At 46.9% G+C, this 19,305-nt stretch overlaps 1 pseudogene; it reads right to left on the bottom strand.

Annotated features, from left to right (window-relative positions):
- Positions 1-5,327: 5,327 nt before the first annotated feature.
- Positions 5,328-7,371, bottom strand: LOC116085177 (annotated as a pseudogene).
- Between the last annotated feature and the right edge of the window lie 11,934 nt (positions 7,372-19,305).

The following is a 19,305-nucleotide window of genomic DNA, read 5'->3' as shown; positions in this document are numbered from 1 at the left end:
TGGTTCCTGTCCCCTACCGAGACAGGAGCAAACAGGAGGTTCAGGTTCCCACCGCTTTGCAGCATTGCATCAGTACCTCCCCTCCCCCTCTTTTCCAGGAGCTAACTGATAGAGGCCACACCAAAGAAATGGTCACCTCCCCCACCAACGCCGGAGAACTCTTTTCTTTTTTCCTGGGTAATAAAACTGTGCCCCAGGCTTCCTCAGCGGGTGGCCATAGGAGTCTGGGAGAACTGGTCTCAGTGAACAGGGTTCTGGAGTTCCCGGCTGCAATCAAAAGAAAGTTGAGCCGAGCTCTGCCTCTTCTATGGCATGACCCCCACCCCATGGTGGTGTTCGCAAGAGGAGGTCACCCGAGACCCCCAGCATCTTCATTCCCCCCACCCATTCTATCCCAGCGCACAGTGAACACCGCTGCTTTCTGAGTTATGCTCCTTGGTCCGAAGCGCCTGAAGGACTGGGAGCTGAGCGCTTTGTTAGTTGGCCAGAAAGATGCCCCGGGGGAATTAAAACACTTTCTGAAATGTAGGGTGACAACACCACCCACATCTACCTTCATTGTCGCTCTCTCACAGAATTTCAGAAACATGCTAGGCGTCCCTGGTGCACGCCTACAATCCGAAGGCAGGACTCCTAGGGTCTGAGGTCCTGTGCCACATAGACTTTGTTTCAAGAAACTTAGAAATACCACCATATTAAAGACATATCCAAAACGATGGGGTCTTTGAGCTGTTGTATGACTCCTATTAGGAGATACGAACACGTGTCAATTTACCCCAAATAGGGGACCAAAAACAAACGAGAGAACATTGTCCCCAAATCCAACTTGTTGAGCAAATAAGTAAATTACTGTCTGGGAACTGATATTCTCAGAAGGGGGAAAAAATCACATCTATGTTAAAGATTTTGCAATACCAATTGACAGATTAGAACTTTGTGATTTGGAGAGTTGGAATGTTGCAGAGCCAAATTTCTTGGACTGCTTCAGTGCTCTTAGTAGACGCTCACCATCCACCTATGTCTAACAACTTTGCATCTTTGAGACAGCCATGTGAAGCCTTTTAAGAAGTATTAACTTACTCGATCACTAGTTTCTACCAACCCGAAGCTAACAGCGTCATCACATTGCTTCTGGTCCCTATAGCAGAGATTTCTCCACTCGGCTCCTGGTCACCTGCGAACCCTACTGAGGTATTTTAACAGTGCCTTGGTTTATGATTTTCTTTGCTCGATTACCATAAAGTTTTCATGAAACTTTTACATATTTTGTTAAGAAACAGAATAAAATCCTCCCTCTTCAAGACAAAAGTGCCTTAAGTCCTGTTGCAGATGAACAGGAATCCCTGGACCCTTGCTAGTACCTGCTAGGCTAGCTGTCCCCCACCCCTACCCCTCCGTCCCCAACCCTCTCCCCCCACCCCGCACAAACTAGGTCAGAGTAGAACATTGTTCACAGCCACACTTGCCTTGGGACTTGAGGGCTTGACAAATCCCATGCCCTGAAGGGCTTGAGCATACACACACTGTAGAAGAGATAAACCCGGGCATGGTCTTCACTGAGAAAGAGACAACCGTAAGTGGCAGATGACATGAAAGCCTGCACCCACTTAGTGCTCCACCATGTGGAAAAGAAGGGAGGCACCTGCACATCGGTTCTAAGAACTGTTTTCTACACTCATGGGCACAACCTCATTGGTCTGAGATTGCACCAGACTTTGTAAGCTTGTAAAATGATCTGCCTCTTCTTCACTTCTTATAGAAAGTGGGATCTCATTCTTCACATTAAATATAGTCCTTAAGGTAACCTAACTCTTTGCCTCTGGGCCATGGTCACTCACTGTGGCTCCAAAACAAACTCCCATTCCCTCTGAGGTAAGAGTTGTGGTTTTTCCTTGGCAGGTTACTTCTGGGGTTGGGAGGAGGGTTGCAGGAGTGTGGATGACCCAAATCTTTGAAAAATTCCATCCTGTCTTGGATTGAACCATACAGGAGCTGCATCATGGCACTCAAATTCAGTTAACTTTCCACTTCCTGTGTACTAGTGTCTCCCAAGATTTGGGGCAGCTGGGAAGCAGGAGGGAGTAATGGTTAGTGGCCTTTGCCTCTCCTCCAGCTCCCTCTGCTGGTGAATATTAATAGCTCCACTACCCTAGACCCAGCTATCATAGTAGTATTCTATTTATTTCATTGCCATGACTACCAGGCCAAAGCCACCTCTGCTTCACAATGGCTGATGTTCACCTCAGGCTGGAAGGAAACCACTTTAACATTCACAGAGTCAAATGTTAGGCACTGAATTAGTTTCCTGACAGGAAAAAGGTAGTGAGCTCATGTATGTAATTTGATTCTGAGAAAGAGACTGTTTGCAGAAGCGAGGGCTGGGGATAAGGCAGCCCTTCAGTAATAGGTATGGATATGGGAGAAATCTCTAAAGTGGACAGCAGAGCTGTACGAAGGAAGAAGCATTAGCAACTGATAAAAACCACAACTAGACATAGACAGAGAATAGGAGATGCTCCCCTGTCCTTGGTCCCCCTTCTACCCATCTCTTGTGATCCTTCCCACAATAGATGGGTGGTCCCTGTTGATGCAATCTATAGGGTATTCTCAGAGGCTAATGAAAGTGACTTATAGAGATGAGTAGCTGAAATAAATAGGTTACTTATCTACTACTTAACATATTATTTCTTTACCCCTAAAGAATTATAGTCACTTATGTGGTATATATGGCTTTTCATCAGCACCTAGGTCCCTGAGATCAGATTCTAAGAATATTGAACATCTAAGTGAGTTTGTAGACAGGTATACCACTAAGAGCCCATTTAACAAATGTACACACTCAACAGGAGAACCCTGGTCATACTGTTTTAAGTGACTACTGGACTCATCGTAGATCAAGGTTCAGTCCCAAAGGGGTAAGCCACTCTTTTTTTTTTTTTTTGGTTTTTCAAGACAGGGTTTCTCTGTATAGCCCTGGCTATCCTGGAACTCACTCTGTAGACCAGGCTGGCCTCGAACTCAGAAATCTGCCTGCCTCTGCCTCCCAAGTGCTGGGATTAGAGACATCGAGCACCACCACTGCCTGACACAAAATTATTTATTGGGCTGGAGAGAAGGCTCAGTGGTTGAAAGCACTGATTGCTCTTCCAGAGGGGTGAGCCACTCTTATACCTGCTCTGAGGCTGGGGATCTGTCGTTCTGAGTCACCACATGTGTGTCTGTTACCGCAAGCTCAAAGGGAAGAGAACTCAAGACACATCTAGCTGGCATCCAACCCGTATCTGACCTCTCATTCAGACCAGGAGACTAGGATTCCTGTATGAAGCTCGTGAGAGGAGAGTGGGGAGAGCCTGATTGGCCTTGGGAGGGAAAGAAAACCTGAGATAGATTACATTTCTCAGATCTCAACTGAGCAAGAACTGGTCGTAGTGACTCAGGCAACCCTCAGAACAGAGTAGATTTGGAGGACAGAGTCCTCAGCAGGATCAGGAAAGATTTACGAGCCACAACTCAGAGCATGCTTTATTCAAACATCATCAAATCAGTTGACTGTCCTGTGATTGGCTGACAGTCAGTTATTCATCACCAAAGTAACAGTAGTTCTGCCTTACTTGAAATTTCACTACCTATTGGGATCCAAAAAATATTAAATAAAAAATGCTCCAAATTAGAAATTTCATATGTATTTTAAAATTTTAATATTTTGTAGTATGGGGCTATAAATTCATGTGCCCCCCCCATGATGAGCCTACATTCTATTACTAAACTACACATCCAGCTAAATGATAATTCTTTTAAATAAATTTATTTATTTATGCATTTTTTATTCTGAAATCTTTATTAAGGCAACATGATAGAAATGGGCCACCAGCCCAAACCTTGTGGCCTGAGGAAAGACTTGTGTCCATAGGGTTTCTCTCTCTCCAGATAGCTCAGTCACCTCCACAGCCTCCCTACTTAAACCCTCTCCGCTGAAGATGAGGTGGAGGGCTAAGGAGAGGAAGGCATAACCCCATCCCAGGCTGTAGCAGCTCCTGGGCCACAAAGCGCTAGCAGAGGGGAAGGGGGAGAAACAGCAACTGCCAGGGTTACCACCACTTGTGGGGTACAGGCCTCGCTGTACCCTCTTACAGTTGTATTCAAAGCAATAAATTAAAATGACCATCAGCACCCCTCAAGACCCCTCAATCATAGTGAAAGACCCCTGTGGGGAGACCCCCACTCAAATCTTAGGAGGACATGCACCCAAGGAATCACGAGAGACTGTCTTGATGTAATCACAAGAGGCAGTTTTATTTCAGAGCTCCAGGCTGACCCATATCTCATGCAGGAGATATAGGAATCGACCATGAGGCTCAGGGGTTAGGGGTTTATATAGGAAAAAGGTCTGGGGAACAAAGGAATCAGTGTGGCTATACATGATTGGCTAGTTCAAATATTAACTATATTACGTGTAGAACAGAGTGGAAAATTTCTAAGGTCGGTGTTAATCTGAGTCAACAGAGCATCTGACCTTAAACCATATCTAAGAGGACCAGATGGCCCACTACTCAGTGTCTGCCCAGACATGTCCTTGCATTTTTTCTCTTCTATATCTTCCCGGCCTGCTAGTTCCCAGAATGTCTTAACAGCTTGCTTATTTTTGCCCAGGCTTATTTGGACATATTCAACTTTGGTCCACTGTGTTTTTCTTCAAACCTGCAATTTTCTCATTAGCCAGCACAAGTCTCAAATTTAACTCTTTCAAAAGAAGCTAAGCAGGAAGCAAAGCAACAATTTGTGGGTTCTTGTTGGGTCCCTCCCGGTTCGTGAAACTGCGGGACAGTTTCAGGTTCTTGCTCTTTCGGCCAAAGCCTAGGCTGTCCCCTCTAAGAGCAGCTGGGGTACGGATTACACAGAGACCATCTAGGTTGGCTCCTCATAGGCGTCTATAGGGATGTCTGAAGGACCCTGCGAGGGCCAACACCTTTGGAAGGTACAGGGGCGTTTTGGCAACTGAGAAGGTTGGAGCCCCAGACAGAAGAAGGACTCAGACAAAATGTTGGTGTGTGAATTTTACCTGTTTGTATTTCTCTGACTATCACGGTCCAGGACAGCCAAGCTGGTTGAGTGGGAAGGAAGAGGAGCTGACTGGTCATGAAGACATCCTCATGACCAAGCAGCCTCTTAGTGCACACTGTGGCAGGACCTGGCCCCTTGGGCTTTGTGAGGGGAGAAGGGGAGCCCCCCACGGGCTTCAGATATGGCATGGATTGTTCTAGAGGCAGGGAGGGGGTGGCAGTGGCCCCTCCTCTGCTTGATGGCCACCCGAGGGGGCCTGTCCCAAGCTACAGGTGGGTGGCTGTGACATCTGTGGAAGTGCTGGTCTGATTGGGCCCCTGGCTGCTAGAGCCCTGGGGGGGGGGGGTGGGCACAGGGCTGGGGGCGATCTGAGCAGCTTCTCTGAGGCTCTCCCTGAGGGCAGCTTCGATCTGCTCCTGGCAGGCAGGCAGGCAGTCTGCATCAGTGCCTGTGATTCTGGCCAGCAACTCTGTGAGCTCATCTGCAGACATAGAGCAGGCGCCTAGGCCTAGCACTGCAGCCCCAATGCTGCCTATGGCAATCATGGATGGAGGGTACATCGCAAAGGTGTAATCTGTAGCAAGGAGGGCCAAAAAGGTCTGGGCATGCTTTTTGACCAAGGCCTGCCGGTCACTGGGCAGAGACAGGCTGTGCAGAATCAGGGCCAGGAAGTCGTGCGCAATCACAGCAGTCAGGTCCCACTTGAGCTCCCCCAGGACCAGCGCTCCCCACTCCCGCAACTGCCATGGTCCGTATAGATGTAAAGCTTCTCAATAGTCAGGGGCGTGGTTTCGCGCAGCTTGGAGGCCAGCAACAGGCAGATCGTACCTAGAAGCTGCAATTGCGCCTTTCGGGTGGGGGACGCAGGACGGGTAGTGATCCAGGTAGTTCATAGCCAGAGGGAAGACATCCTCCTCGCAACGCTGCTCCTCACACACCTCCTCATGCATCTTCCGCATGTGCGGCTTGATCTCCTTCTGCACTCACTGGAAGTAGGAGGCTCGCGGCACGTAGCGTTCCTCCAGGCGGAGCAAACTCTGCAGGACACGCTGGTCCCCCAGCAGCCGCGGGTCGGGTGCCCTCACAACACAGCAGCTCAGTCCTGCGATGGCTCACGGGTGAGAGAGAAAGAGTGCGGGCTAGCTAGTCCTAGGAGTTGCGATGCGCGAGGGAGAGCGCGGGGTGCGGGAGGGTCTGGCGTTGGCGCTGGCACTGTGCGGAGAAACCCCAGCCCGCCCTCCACCCTCGTGCACAGCTTCCCTGACAAGTGTCCCGCCCCTAGCGACGATGTAGCAAGCGAGAATTTATGCATTTTTTAAAATGTAGGCGTGCAGCCGGGCGGTGGTGGCGCATGCCTTTAATCCTAGCACTTGGGAGGCAGAGGCAGGCGGATTTCTGAGTTCGAGGCCAGCCTGGTCTACAGAGTGAGTTCCAGGACAGCCAGGGCTACAGAGTGCTCACTCTGCACTTACTCCTGCCTGCCAGAAGAGGGCATCAAATGCCTGTATAGAGTATGTGGGTGCTGAGAATTGAACTCCGAATCTCTGGAAGAGCAGCCACCCAGTGTTCTTAACCACTGAGCATCTCACCAGCCCCAAATGATACATTTTAAAATACTTTTATTATGTGTGGTTATAATTTTTCAAGTTTTTTTATCGGTTATTATTAATCTGTTACTGTGCTTGATGAAAATTAAATTTTATCACAGGTATGTGTAGGAAAACCCAGCATACCTAGTGCAATTAGTGGGCTCAGGCATCCATGGAACGTCTTGAAACACAGTCCCCTCAGATAAGGGGACCATCACACTCCTAAATTAGACTTTCAGGCAGTTCACACACTAAATGAGGTTGCAGTTTCCTATGATACAGTGGAGGGGGTAGGGGTCCACAGGACACAGGAGCCGGGGATGAGGGATGGGCTCACTCCTGTATTATCCCAAGAAAGATCTCAAGGTTAGTTAGACTGCATAGGCATCCCATACTTGGCTACAAGATGGAGGAACAAAGAAGTGACAATGCATATGACTGGGAGAGCGTGAATGGGTGGCTACCCTGAAATGTGCAGCCTTTGATGTGTTAGGACAGGGATGAAACCAGTGTGACCAATGCTTCCAGACAGCTGGGAAGTCAACTTTGAAGGAAAGCGCCTCAACCTTGGAAGGGATGGGGCCACAAAAGTAAAAAATAAAATAAATCAAAGAATATTAAATAGCCCGTGATAAAACCTACAACATCCTTTGGAGGATTCATCCTGAGAGTCCTTCAGGGGATCCGCAGGGGCCACAGTTTTCCTGCTTTGGCCGTCCATCCTTTCCTCTCCCCCACTTCTGTCTCTTAGTACATCCCTTAAGTAAACCTTGTACATTCTAAGTAAACCTCATACAACCAGGGCTGCGCTCAGGGGTTGGTTTATGGGAACTCAAGTGAGACAAGCGCACTGCTCTCTTCAGTTTGTTTGTTGGAATTCTGAGATAGAGTTTTACTTAGCCCAGGCTGGCTTTGAACTTGCTATGGATCTGAAAATGACTTTAAATTACTGATACATTTGCCTCCACCTCTCAAGTGTTTTGTGTTGCAGGCCGGAGCTTAAGAAGGGAGCTCAGTGTTAGAGTGTTTACTTAGCATGTGTATCTGGGTTTCAATTCCTGCCACTCCTGAATGAGTTCTGGCACATGGAGACTTCCTTCCTTCCTTCCTTCCTTCCTTTCTCTTTTTTAAAGGCTTATTTATTTTATGTATATGAGCACACTGTCATTGTCTTCAGGCACACCAGAAGAGGGTACCAGATCCCATTACAGATGGTTTCTACTCACAATTTTTTTTTGTTATGAAGCATCTGATTACTTTGTAGTCAAAAAATATCATGGTTTTCTCAGCCTGTCGAGATCTATTTTGCAGCTTAGAAAATGACCAACTTTTATCAAAGTCCTTTATGCCGCTAAAAGAATATAAAATTTGCAGCTTTAAAATATGTCTAGTGCCTTATTTAATATGCATTTTTAATGAGGAAATAGTGGCTGTTTGAAATTATTAATTTGTAAGTCAATTTATAATGGAATTTAAAAAATACTAGGGGATTAGCTAATAAAATATGCTGCTCTCACAAGGTGAGGTATTTTATAGCCATCAACAATAAATAATAAGACCTAAGAGAATAGACATAGAGAAATAATCATACCACACTGAGAAGTGAAGCTGGTCAACTGCGGGATGGCACTGTTTTACTGGAAAAACATCAACTAACATTCCAGGATCATAAATAACTAGTAGTTTTTTTTGTTTGTTTGTTTTTTGTTGTTGTTGTTTTTTGTTTTGTTTTGTTTTGTTTTTGTATTTTTGAGACAGGGTTTCTCTGTATAGCCCTGGCTGTCCTAGAACTCACTCTGTAGACCAGGCTCAAACTCAGAAATCCGCATGCCTCTGCCTCCCAAGTGCTGGGATTAAAGGCGGGTGCCACCATTACCCGGCTGAAGAAATCTTTATGAATAGCTAGGAAGTGTTGGCCTCTTTTCTATTGGTATTTTCACTAATGCTTATGGGTGCTTACTGACCTGCCAGAAATGCAGAGTAAAGAAAGCAATGTAGAGCCATTTAGAAAGAAATTAAGTGGCAATTGGAGAGATGACTCAGCTGAGAGCGCTTGCAGTTCTTCTGGAAAATTCACATTTGGTTCCCAGAATTAATGCAGTGGCCTCATCATGCTTGTAACTCCAGCTCCAAGATCTATGGCGCCCTCTTCTGGCCTCTTCATGTATCTGAACAAACACACACACACACACACACACACACACACACACACACACAGATGAGAAATAGTAAAATAAATCTTTTGTTAAGGGCTGGAGAGATGGCTCAGGGGTTAAGAGCACTAGCTGCTCTTCCAGAGGTCCTGAGTTCGATTCCCAGCAACCACACGGTGTTTCATAAGCATCTATAATGAGATCTGATGCCCTCTTCTGGCCTGCAGTCATGTATGCAGGCAGAATGCTGTATTCATAATAAATAAAACTACACTTATTTAAAAAAAAAGCTTTTGGACTGGTCTACAGAGTAAGCTCCAGGACAGCCAGGGCTACACAGAGAAACCCTGTCTCAAAAAACAAAATAAACCAACCAAACAAAAAAAGTGAAGTGAGTGGGGCAAGGTGGTGTACACCTTTAATACCAGCACTGGGGAGGCAGAGGCAGGCAGATCTCTGAGAGTTCCAGGCCAGCATGGTCTACAAAGTGAGTTCCAAGACAACCAGAAGTATACAGAGAGTCTCTGTCTCAGACAAACAAGCAAACAATCAAGCAAGCAAACAAACAAAAAAAACTAAACAAGTAAAAAAAGAATAAAGTCATGTGACCAGATAATAAAGTCATGTGATTCAAGAAGAATGGTGGGGTTTCTATGTGAGCAGAGCTCCCCAATATGCTGTAGCCAGGTCGTAGAGAAGGTAAGCTCCTCCAGACACTGATTCTAGCTGAATGGGTGTTGCATTATAAAAATATATACAAATATTGAACAAATGAGAAATACAAGAATGGAAATATATCAGCAGTTGCTCACAGTCTACTGCACGCATAGTTACTATCTTGGGATATGCAAGTAATTGGATTACTGATGCCAACCATCTGTTCTGTTCCCTGTAAGAGGATTATTCATGGGATCTGAAGTTTCCTCCCAAAGGTACAGTCTAATTCCTTGACCCGCTCTGGTGAGTAGAATGCTACAAGGAACACTTTATACCACAACTGGGCAGACAGACTGAGAAGCACTAACCAGTTCCACTCTCTCTGGCTTGTCCAAGCTAGTTCTGAAATGAGAAGACAGAGGTAGGCAGTCTCCACCACTGCAGTACAGACAGCAACATGTAGATACATTGTTATAAGCCTCTGTTTGCTTCCACAGCGAAGCTGACTAACACACCATTTCCTGTTCACTTTTTGTTTTATTTTGTTTTCTCTGTGTAGTCCTGGTTGTCCTGGAACTACCGCTATAGACCAGGCTGGCCTGAAACTCACAGAGATCCATCTGCCTCTGCCTCTCTAGTGCTGGGATTAAAAGTGAACGGCACCACCGCCACACCCACTACTTCTCAAATATCTGGAAGCAGGTTTTCCAACTGAGCTATCTAAATGACCCTCCAGGCTGAGCCGTGCTCTCCTTTCCGTTCTTATGGCACACCAACAATGTCCGCAGCACACCAAACATTAGGACTACTAAGCCGCTGCCCAGAAAAAACAAAAACAAAATGCTTATTCCTGAGCAATGGATGGCCAAAGCAGGCCACAGGAATGTGATAGAGAGCAGTTTCCCAGTCCGGAAGGGATTGGCTCTGACTCAGCATAACAGTTGAATTGTTTAGGGCAAGGGCTCATGAGCGAAGCTCCGCTAACTGTTTAGATGCCATGTGACTTTAGCTAAATTACTAACGCCTGTGTTGCCATCCAGAGTTATTAATTATTAGGGGAGAGTCACACTCCACTCCTTACAATGCTACTCTAGGAATGTTCTCTAAATTACCTCAGTTTAAACCACAAATGTGGGCTATATATGTTTAGTATATGCCTTTAATCTCAGCACTCTGGAGGCAGAGGCAGGCAGATCTCTGTGAGTTTGAGGTCAGCCTGGTCTTCATAGTGAGTTCCAAGACAGCTAGGGCTTCATAGTGATATCCTGTCTCAAGAGAAAATAAACATAACAACAAAAAAGAATAGTAGAGACATCCTCAAGTACATACCACCTAGCTAATTATCAGCTTCAGCCAACCGGGATTCCTCTACGTTCCCCATCTCTCTCTCTCTCTCTCTTCCTCTTCCTCTCTCTCTCTCTCTCTCTCTCTCTCTCTCTCTCTCTCTCTCTCACACACACACACACACACACACACACACACACATGCACACACACATGTACACACATGCACACTTCCTCCCTATCTTAACCCCATCTCTTGTATTGTATTTCTTTAAAGTATTAAAGAAAATTCTAGACATTATATGTCAACCAGAGAATAACATTTGATATAGCACCAACTATATCATTATGTCATTCTTTTTAAAAGTTCCTTTAAAACATCTCATGTTGAGACAGAGATCAGACTTCCTTGATTGCCCCAAGAAGGTTATGTGAATCACACATCTCATTATAAGACTTTTAAGTTTCTTTGAATCTGTTAGAATTGCCCTGCTTATTTTTTTTCTTAAAAACAATTCTTTCAGATCCTTTGTCTGAAACCTAATCCTTCGTGACCATGTGGCAAATGCCAGGGCTGTTTGCTTTTCCCACCCTTTAGTGAGCAGTGCTTTGGGTGGCCCTCAGTGCCACACCAGCCTTGCACCTCCACTGAAGGGTCAGCTGGGTCCCCATTTCCACTTACAATAAGCTCAGCCTCTGAAAACTTAGCTCCTCAAGAGCTTCAGGGTACAGACCAGGGAAATGGATTTCTCAAGACTGTTCTTGCAGCCTTAAGAAATGAGGTGATTTTTTTTTTTTTTTTGGTCGAGACAGGGTTTCTCTGTGTAGCCCTGGCTGTCCTGGAACTCACTCTGTAGACCAGGCTGGCCTCGGACTCAGAAATCCACCTGCCTCCACCTCCCAAGTGCTGGGATTAAAGGCACCACCACCGCCTGGCGAGGTGATTTGTTTTGAAGGTTTTTGTTTAAGATCTTAGGAATCAAAGCCAGGGTGGCTCACATGCTAAGTCAAGTATTCTATCATTGAGCTACACCTCTAGACTCAAGAGTGAGGTGTCTAAAATACTTACTGAATGATTCTACAGGAGACGTCAGGTTTATTAGTGCCCGGCATGTCACCTGAGAACAACTACTAGCTTGAACATTCAAATAGAGGAATTAGATAAACACAGCTCCAATTCCCTGGATAGTCAATGGACAAGGAATTAATTTTCTTTTTATGTCTTCCTTTGGACAAGAGGTCCATTCTTTTGGCTTTTGCTTGACAGGGATTCTCTGTGTAGCCCTGGCTGTCCTGGAACTCATTTTTTAAAAATATCTTATTTTTTTTAATTAATTATTTATTATATGTAAGTACACTGTAGCTGTCTTCAGACACCCCAGGAGAGGGCATCAGATCTCATTACAGATGGTTGTGAGCCACCATGTGGTTGCTGGGATTTGAACTCAGGACCTTCGGAAGAGCAGTCAGTGCTCTTAACCGCTGAGCCATCTCTCCAGCCCCCTGGAACTCATTTTGTAGGCCAGGCTGGCCTCAAACTCAGAGATCCACCTGTCTCTGCTTTAAAGATATGGTCATCACTCCTGGAGGGAATGGGATTATTCTTTAAGTTAAGGGATGCTTCAGGACAAGTAAGCCCATCTATTCCATCTATATATTCGGAAACTAGACAAACACCCGGATGAGTTCTGCCTGTGAGCCTCTTGTCAACCTTGCTTAAAGCTTTGGTTATCACTCGATACTATTCATTGTAGAGATATGTTATGCAGCAGATTTGACTTAATCTTGTTTTTCAAGGATCTATTGTAGTTGAAGGTTTGGTCCTTAGGGTGGCTTTCTTGGAAACCACTTTGGGAAAGGGCTGGTGGAAAGTCCTTAGGTCACTGAAGAGCTAGGACTGTGGCACCCCAGTATCTCCATCTTCTTGTTCAGTAATATAAGCTCTCCCATGCACGTGAGCCTCCATCATGATAACACAGATAGGAGCCCCTTTGATAGAACTAATGCAGGCCCTTAATCTTCCCGAAAACCTTTGCTTTTTATAAAATTATCTCCCTCAGGTGTCCCAATTAGTAATGCAAAGGCTGACTGGTATAGTCTGGCTGGTGAACCAAGTCAGTGGTCTAGATATCAAAGAATTGTAATTTTATTTAATTAATTAATTTATTTATTTATTTTGGTTTTTTCGAGACAGGGTTTCTCTGTGTAGCCTTGGCTGTCCTGGAACTCACTCTGTAAACCAGGCTGGCCTCGAACTCAGAAATCCGCCTGCCTCTGCCTCCCAAGTGCTAGGATTAAAGGCATGCGCCACCACCACCCAGCTGTAATTTTATTTTTTTAAGAGACAGGTGTCCATTAGCCCAGGCTAGCCTTGAATTTCATACTGAGTCTAGGGTGACCTTGAACTTATTGTTACTCTGCACTTGGGATTACAGGCATATGCCAACATACTCAGAGGAACACTCTGCTGCCAGACCCATGGGAAGAAAAGCACCCATGGAGGCTTCTAGATAGTTGGAGCTGAATGGTTTGGAACAAACCCAGGTTTGAGCTCCTTTGATACTTTGGAAGAGCACTACAGTGATATTCCTTCCAGAATGCTGGTACCTCTAAGCCTCGCAGCTACTTCTTTGGGGGGTTAGCTGACAGCAAGAAAAGTCCCTTTCCATAAATTCCAAACCCAGATTTGGCATTCTAAACCCTTACCTACAAACAGGGCAATCGCCAGCAGAAGAGATACTGAAGGGTTGGGAGCTGTTCCAGGAGGTGGGACTATAAGGCAGGGGCAATGCGCAGGGAACAGCTTTCATAGAAACATTTCATTTCTAAAGGAGGGTGTGCTTATGTCTAGGATCATGAAAACAAATTCTACAAAATCAACCAGGAGTTCACTCCCCACTCCTACCTACCCCTCAGGTAACAGACTTCAATCCAAACCAGGGAGGTGACTCATCCCTGTCCCTGCAAGGGATACAAAGTCCCCTGCAGTACCTGTGGGATAAGGGTCAGCTGAGTGACTGTTCTTGTTGATGTGAAATCCCGGGTCCTTAGAGAGAAGTGTGCAGTCTTTGCTAGCAGACCCTTGTGTGACTCTTGAAGCCTTTCTAAATGTTCAGAGAAAAGCAAAGGCTCCTAGTGGGGACCACAGGCTTTCAACGTGAGAAGTGCAGAGGGCAGGATGGGTTGGGCTGTGAGCTTTGCATTCTGAGGCCCGATTTCAGGGCTCAGGTCTGGGCTCCATTCCTTCTCTTTCTCCAGGGAGGGGCAGCCACAGGCATTAGCGGTTACACTGTACGTTAGCGGTTGTCCTCCGTGTCTTCCTCTAGTGCCATGCTCTGCTGTTCACCCCCTGTCCCTGAAAAGATGCACTGTACCAAGTTCAGATCGCCATCAATCTCTGCGTTGGGGGTTGCCAGACACTGCATCTCGCTGGTCTCAGGGTGGCCAGACCCTCATAAAGATTCCCCACCCACACAGGCTGCTTTTCACTTCTTCAAGCTGCATGCAGTCGGAGCTGATGCCAGGATGTGTGGGAAGGCAGGCAGTAAGGCAGAAGATGCCAGAGCTCAGGAGCGCAGATGGAAAGCCTCTGAGGGCAGATGAGTCCAGGCATCTCCCCAGCAGGAGAAGCAGATCTGGAGACCTCCAGGCAATGGGTGGAGATCTCAGGGGGAGCCTCGGCCAATCCCTGAAGTCATACCCCTGACACCCTCTACTTTATCTTTGGCCCCAAGGCTCTGGACCTTGTCTGTGGCCCCCTTGAAGTCCTGCGGGGTGTATGGGGACCTTTTCAAAGGATGTTTTATCTTGTTTTCATTTTTGTCTTTCTGAAACCAGATCTATGTAGCCCAGCTGGCTTCTCACAGTTCGCTCAGGTCCAGATCCTCCTGCTTCAGCGTCCTGAGTGTTGGGTTTATAGATATACACCACCGCACACGGTTCCAGAGCTTTGGTGGTGTCGTTGGTGTGGTATTAGAGACAGGTTTTCATGCAGCCCATGCTACAAACTCACTACAGCCCAGGCCTTAATTCCTGATCTCGTTGCTGTCATCACAGGCTCCTCCTACCATGCCCCACTTCTGGGAGTGTTCTTATATAACTTTACATTTCCCTTCATATAGTTTGTGTATGTGTGTGTTCATATGTGATGTGTCTGTGTAAGTGTGGGTGCACCTGTGTCATGGTGCACATGTAGAGGTTAGATGATAAATCTGAGGACTCAGTTCCCACCTTCCCTCTGACTTCTAGGGATCAAACTCTGGTTGCCAGACTTGTACTGCAAGCGTTTTTAACCCACAGAGCCATCTTGCCTAGCCCCAGGAGTGTTGTCTGATGCATAAAATAAAGGGCATAAGATAACAAAGGGAACTAAAAACACTGAAATAATATTACCAAGGTGACAATGACACTCACCATTTGCCATCATGGTAATATTGACGATCGGATCGACATGCTTCAACCAGAAAGTTTGACCTCAGGTCTGAAAAGAAGCATAATTTAGGACAGTGGACAGCTGCAGCCCCCTCCTGCCTGAGATTTCCACTCATTGCACTGTCACAGTGACTTGTAGTACTACGGTGTGGGTCTGTCATCACAGTGCTACAGTGTGGGATTTTCCCAAGCTTATCACAGAGGAAAACCCAAACTCCGCTAGAGGATAGTGGGAAGAATGATATTAATTTCCTTCGTTCTTCTCCCTCCCTCCCTCTCTCTCTCTCTCTCTCTCTCTCTCTCTCTCTCTCTCTCTCTCTCTTTCTTTTTTTGTTTTTTCGAGACAGCATTTCTCTGTTTAGCCCGGTCTGTCCTGGAACTCACTCTGTAGACCAGGCTGGCCTCGAACTCAGAAATCCACCTGCCTCTGCCTCTTAAGTGCTGGGATTAAAGGCGTGCACCACCACTGCCAGGCTCTGTTTCTTTCCTTTTTCCCATTCGTGGTTCAACCCACACACCTCAGACTGAGGACCTGGCCCCTCTGTCTGACCCCTCCCCTACAGTGTGTGTTCATTATTGTTCTGTCCCCCAGATTCCTTTCCTATACCCTTCTGCTCTTGACACATCAGTGTCTGGTCACCATCCCTGCTCACTGTCTCCTTTGTCAGAGGCTCAGATGCACCTGGCAGCAGCCTGAATTTAGGCCTTGGGCCCAAGCAGCTGCAGATCAATAAGATGGAAGTCCATTCTCAGTCCCAGCTGTATCAAGGGCAGAGACAGAGCTTCGAGCTGGGGCATCCGCAATGAGTGAAAAAGGATGTCCGGGTTAGGGTTTTACTGCTGTGAACAGACACCATGACCAAGGCAGTACTAATAAGGACAACATTTCATTGGGGCTGGCTTACAGGTTCAGAGATTCAGTCCATGATCATCAAGGCAGAAACACAGCAGCCTCCAGGCAGGCATGGTGCAGGAGGAGCTGAGAGTTCTACGTTTTCATCTGAAGGCTGCTAGCAGAATACTGACTTCCAGGAGCTAGGATGAGGGTCTTAAAGCCCACGCACACAGTGACACACTTCCTCCAACAAGGTCACAGCTACTCCAACAAAGTCACATCTCCTAATAGTGCCACCCCCTGGGCCAAGCATATTCAAACCATCACAAGAGGGTATGATGAGATATCCAGCAAGTGGTGAGTGGTGGGTGCCCAGGGCTGGCACAGAACAGCAGATAAGATGCAAATGACAAGCAGTGTTTTTAAAAGTTCCCAGTGCTAACCAGATCAGAGTCTCTGAGAATGGACTCAGTGCCGACATTTTGAACAAAATCCCAAGAAATCAACTGGCAGGTGTGCTGTACGAACATCGTGGTCCTGGTGGAGGGCAGCATGCTGCTTCCTCTTCCTGGCCTTAAAAGATGGAACCTGGACTCCAGGTAAGGTGAGTGTCCAGCACTAGCATGAGTTTCTTAAAGCAGTTGGGAGGCATCCCAGGCAGGTTTCAGCGTGGCGCTGCTTTGCTTTTTGACAGGGATATGTTCTGAGAAGTCGGGGTGGTTTCACTGTGTTGCCAATATTGCATTCACAGAATGTGACTGGATGAGATTACCTTTCTGGGGCCGCCATTTGTGATGGTTCCATAAGCATTGCATCATGTGGCACACGGTTCTGTCTTCATCCTGTGGGCAAGGAACTACAAGGGGTGTTGTTCTTTGTCTCTACCTATCTTTGCATCAGCCAGCAGTAGAACTGAAATGCTACCCAAGGTCCATCTTCAGCAAACAGCTGCTTGTGCAGACCAGAGGGAGGGGCCAAGCTATTTAGATCACAGGGGCACCCACGTGGCAGGCTTTCCTTCCTATCTTAGGTGTGTGGTCAATTTTGTGGCATCCATGCTCATGTTCTCTTGACCTTTTGTTTCCTAAGTCCTCAAGGACAGTGTCAGGCCTAATGGGAAGAGAAAATCTGCACTGCTTACAGTTTTGGGATTTCGCTGTAAAGCTGGCATGTCAACAGCCATAGCAAAAGATACCTGCCGTTTCCAAGCAGAACCATCCTGGAGCTGTACCAAGGTAAGCTAAAGCTGGTGGGATAGAGCTGGAGCAGACCCAGGTATATAGTTCTGTGGCCGAATATTCTGGCTGAAAATGTCTCTGAGATTCCCTGTAGATTTCTATCCTGTTCCATTTCTCTCTGATACCTCTGCTTTCTCAGCCATTAGAAATTGCTCTGGATAGGGCAGTGGTGGCACACGCCTTTAATCCCAGCACTGAGAGGCAGAAGCAGGTGGATCTCTAAATTTGAGGCCAGCCTGGTCTACAGAGCTAGTTCCAGAACAGCCAGGACTACATGGGGAAATGCTGTCTGAAAAAAATAAAATAAAATAAAAATTTCTCTGTCATAAAGCCAAATGGATATTTTCCTCATGCAGAGGCTCCATTTTATACAGAAGGACTTGGATACATAGCTATGATGGGCAGAAATATATTGAGAAAGCATAGTATTTTCCTCCCATTCCTGTACAGAACCAAAGGAAGTTGATCTCTGGGTACAGAAGCCTTTGCATAGACATGGTGCTGTGCACAAACAAAGAAGCAGCAAAGCCCTAAAGAATGCACCTCATTCCTTAACTATCTGGTAACATGCAATCACTTTCAATGGGCAGCGGGGTGGGAAACAGAGAGCCAGCCACATGGCAGGGGTTTTCTGCTATGTAGTATATCCACATGCCTATCTTGGGTGTGTGGCCACTTTTCAAGTTAAAAGTTTGATTCAGAGGCATTACTTGTGTGTCCCTGACTGTGTTCCCTCATTCTTATACCTCACCTGTCCTTCTCCATAGAATGTTTCCCTGAGGGAGGAGCAGGTTGTGTTCTGAGACATGACCATGTTGCCCTTCCCAAATTAAACATAGAGCTCACCAAGGGCAGCTGCTGGCTCTGGTGGCGACCCTGGCTGTAGGAATGAATGAATGCCACTCCCAGGATGGTGTTGGAGTGCCTCAGACTGGACTCACTAGAACAGCACAGATAGGCTAAATAGATCCATCATTGGTGGCTGGCCTGAGTACCCAGGGCCAGTGCCCTTGACCAGGAATGTGGGAACCTCTGGAAAGGCTGCAGGTGTCTTGGTGGGGGGAGTGTGGGCAGGAGATAATCTCACAGGGTGTGTAGACTCTGTCACATTTTCCACTGCTCCTGGGAGTCCCCACTTTCCCCTGCCTGCTTCCTCTGGCTAATGCAGGGTTTTGAGGAGAGACTCAGAGGGAGTGCTGAAGAGCATTCATGTGAGGGTGTGGGGAGTTATCCAAAGGAGAAGAAAGCCAGAGGAAATGAGTGAATTGTGGATGTCTTGGGTAGTAACAGAGTTCCAGGGTCATTTGTCTGAGTCCTTGGGTAGATTAGGCTGGGAATAACATGCTTAGGCCAGGAAAGGAGGAAGAGATGTACAGGTTCCACAGCAAAAGAAAGCATAGAGGTCTTTGTGCCTAGCCCCTCCCCTGGGCCACGAGGAGGAGGTTCCCATTCTTAGGGGGTTTGCCAGATTCCAGGTAATGGAGGGCTGTTGGCCAGCCGCCTTCAGGGCTGTGCTCGTTATGATACTTAATATTCCCCTGGAAACAGCTCCTCAGAATTTCCCAGGAGCCTCTGGGTAACCATATAGGCCATGGATGAGGAAGCCAATCCCCAGAGGAGGCCTGGAAGACTTGAGACTGGAATTACAATCCCACTACCTGGGGTGAATCAGAGATGTCCTGTGCTGTGGATGCTGTGGCTATAAATGTTGATGGGGAGGGGCCAGGAGTCTCCCACCTTCTTAGCCTCACAACCAGATTTTCTGGTGAGGATGATGAGGGCTTTTACACAGAGGACAAGAATTCTGGGGCTTGGACGGCCCTTAAGTAAAGACAGTGTGGGGCCCTATGGACAGCATCTGTGTTACCAGGCTGATTGTATACCCCCGCCCCGCAGTACAGTTTCTCCCCGCCTTCCCAGGGTCCACTGCTGGTCTAACACTAAATGAACACACTCCTGCCACTGTGGCAGCCTCTCACCAGGCTCTCAACCCTCTTAGGATTCCCACTTCCCATACCCCAGTTGCACCTCTGGGGATGAGAGGCCTAAAAAGCTTTT

This window comes from Mastomys coucha, unplaced genomic scaffold (genome assembly GCF_008632895.1).
Source record: "Mastomys coucha isolate ucsf_1 unplaced genomic scaffold, UCSF_Mcou_1 pScaffold9, whole genome shotgun sequence".
Lineage (NCBI taxonomy): Eukaryota > Metazoa > Chordata > Mammalia > Rodentia > Muridae > Mastomys > Mastomys coucha.
Note: the sequence above shows the minus strand (reverse complement) of the source record. Positions and strands in the feature narration are given on the sequence as shown.